Genomic DNA, 3565 nt, shown 5'->3' with positions numbered 1-3565 from the left:
AATGCTATCTCGAAGCATGTCTGTGGTACTCCGATCTTCAATAAAAACATTGAAGCACAATACTAAATTTTTGTTATCAATTATTCAAACACCGTTGTTTGGGTAATGTCATGAACTTCCTCTTCCCTAACCTAAATGGTTCTCTTCTAACCATTGTCCCTGGGAAGGATATACCCCTGAAATGTGTGTTTAAACACATTTTCCTTTCCATTGTTCTGTTTAATCTGATAATCATATTTTCCTTTCCATTGGTTGGTTTAACGTTTCTGGTGATCATTATGATCTAAGCAGTATTAATTCCCTGCATGTGCAAACACCTCGGTGTACAACTCTGTCAGTAAGACCCTGTTACTATTGTTGGTGACATTCCGGTAACCACTGATGGACGAGAACCTTGCCAATTGGTCCGCCACGTTTCAACGAGCAGGAAAATGGTTCTCTTCGTCCCTCGCCCTTGGTACCGGCGATGTTGCTGACATATAACTGACAGGCTACCCTCTGACATGCCTTGCTATCATGATCGTGCAAGATGTCACCGCCCTTCCTACTTTAACCACATGGTGGGCCCATAACCCACAGTTCCACAGGATCAAAACCTGACTCTCCTGTGCACCCCCTGTTCCCAAATTTATTCATCGCGTGTGGCCTCGTATGTAATTCACGGACCACCGTCCTACTGATCTATACTGGTATCAGACGCAATACTTATTCTCGTTGCTCTGAACCCCCATCACCTTCTGATTAGGCCATCCAACGATTGCCTGCCCATTGGAAACTTCTCATGGTACCTTCTTACTTTACTCTCGATATTTTCTTAAGTATCTATTCGAGAGTTACTCTCGTGATCATTCATGGGGTAACCCCTAGATGATTTCCCATGATAGCATTCTATCGATGTGGGGCTGCCCCTTTACTATTCGTAAGTACGATGAAGACTCTGAAGAAAGGATGATGACTTCATCATGTTGACCTGAAGCAGAGGTATGAAAACATCAACGTTATGGATCAACCTCTTCGAAAGGGCATCAAAGACCGAGAACACTCGTTAGGTTTTTCACTACCAGCACCTCCCCCCCTTACTCCACCGCTTAAATCTCGGGACGAGATTTCTTGTAGTGGAGGAGATTTGTGACACCCCGGTTGTTAAGCTACAGTAAACCCTTGCTAATCATGCCAGGTCATCATAATTAAACTTTTTTAAACCTCACTTGTTCAAACTAAGGTCAAATCTAAATTCCAAAAAAACAAGTCTAAATTTATTTCTTCAAACTATTAAGGAAAAATGTTCGATGTATTGAAAATATTCCCTAACTATTTTTCATGAAGAAACCATGTTTTTATATAAGGCCTATATCTTTAAACTGAGCAAAAACAGAAAAGAAATATAAGAGAAAAACAGAAAAGGAAAAGCAAAACAAAAGAAGACAGAAAAAAAGAAAGCCCCCCCATTTTACTTCCTGGGCCGTAGCCCACCCGGCCGGCCCAGGTGGCCCAGCTGCCACCTCCCCGCCTTTGTCGTCTTCTCCCCACGCCCCCACTGTTCGTCCGACCGCGCCCGCAGTCGCCGACGGACCAGCTCGTCGTCCCGCGCCGCTACAGCCCCCCGGAAGGGATAAGGACGCCGCCTGCGCCCCCTCGATCCCCTCTGCCACTTCCGCTGCCACTCCACTCGCTCTCGCCCTCTCCCCCATCTTCTCCACCGCACCCGATGCACTCGTCGCCGTGCCATCGTCGCCGTCGCGGACATCGTCGACCCCGCGCTGCGCTACCGCGTCCTGGAGCTTCCCCCTCGTCGTCTTCGTCGAACCCAAGGAGGAGATCAAGTCAGGGAGCATCACATCGACGCCACGCCCTCCTTTCTTCCCCGGCCCCGACCCGGATCTCACCGACGATTACCACCGCTCCGCTGCACCCAGCGCCTCCCCGAGCAACTCCCCGTCATCGATGTGAGCAGCGCCGCGTTTCCCCCTCCGTCCTCCCCCTCGATTTGCTGTTGCTGCTGCTAGCTCCGCCATTGCCGCAGCTCGCTGCCGCCTGGCTCATCGCCGGTGCGTCTCCGATGACCTAACGGTCATGGGACCATGCTCGCCGTCCCTACCGCACCACGTAGGCCCCGCATAGCCGCTTAGTGCGCTCGAAAGCGAGCTGTAGCCGCGCGCTCGTGCTCACCCGAGCGCCACCGCGACCCTTCGTCGCCGCTCCGGCCAACCTCGGCCTCCCCTGCTGCTGCCACTACCACCGGGCGACGCGCGGCGCTGCCCGCGTCCGATCCCCTTTGGCCGCGCGTCGAATGGACGCGGGAGGCGCGATCCCGAACCCCTCCGCATCTCTGTGGTCGCCGGGGCTCTGTCGCCGGCGTGCCGCCGCGGTTTGGACCTCCCTGGGGCACCGACAGGTGGGCCCAGGGTCATTAGCCACTAGCCCCGGCCCTAAAACCCCCACTGACATGTGGACCCCCCACTTTAACTAATTAGGATTAGTTTAAATTAACTCTGTTAATTAACCCAGCCACTGACAGGTCGGTCCCACCTACTAATTAGACTAATTTTTAAATAAATAAAACCTGTAAATAAACTGTATCACTGATAGAGGGGGCCCACTGGTCAGTTTGACCAGTCAACAGTCAAACTTTGATTGCTGACTGGGCTGCTGACTCAGCCCCCTCTCCCCACCAGTCAGCCCCATGTGTACACCTTTGGGTACACTTACGTGTACCCGTAGCATTTAGCTAGTTAATTTTCGAATTAATAATAACCCCAAAAATTGATTAAAACATTGAAAATTAATATAAAATAAACCGTAACTCGGATGGAAAAACTTTGTACATGAAAGTTGCTCAGAACGACGAGACAAATCCGGATACGCAGCCCGTTCGTCCGCCACACACCCCTAGCATATCGAACACGCAACTTTCCACCTCCGGTTCATCTGTCCGAAAACGCGAAACACCGGGAATACTTTCCCGGATGTTTGCCCTCTTCGTCGGCATCACCTCCTGCCGCGTTAGATCACCTCTAGCACCGCGTATTGCCATGTTATGCTTTGTGATGCTTTGATTGCTCTGTTATTTATTGTTTCCCCCTCCGTTACTTCTTTCCGGTAGACCCCGAGACCGCTGCCGGTACCCCTGTGATCGACTACATCGACCACGAACCCTTCTTGCCAGAGCAACCAGGCAAGTCCCCCCTGATCACCAGATATCGCCTATTCTTCTCTATACTGCTTGCATTAGAGTAGTGTAGCATGTTACTGCTTTCGGTTAATCCTATTCTGCTGCATAGCCTATCATTGTTGCTACAGTTGTTACCCTTACCTGCTATCCTACTGCTTAGTATAGGATGCTAGTGTTCCATCAGTGGCCCTATCTTGTCCGTCTGCCATGCTATACTATCGGGCCGTGATCACTAGGGAGGTGATCACGGGTATATACTATATACTTTATATACATGACACATGTGGTGACTAAAGTCGGGTCAGCTCGTTGAGTACCCGCAAGTGATTCTGATGAGGGGGCTGAAAGGACAGGTGGCTCCATCCCGGTAGAGGTGGGCCTGGGTTCCTGACG

This window comes from Triticum aestivum, chromosome 1D (genome assembly GCF_018294505.1).
Source record: "Triticum aestivum cultivar Chinese Spring chromosome 1D, IWGSC CS RefSeq v2.1, whole genome shotgun sequence".
Taxonomy (NCBI): domain Eukaryota; kingdom Viridiplantae; phylum Streptophyta; class Magnoliopsida; order Poales; family Poaceae; genus Triticum; species Triticum aestivum.
Note: the sequence above shows the minus strand (reverse complement) of the source record.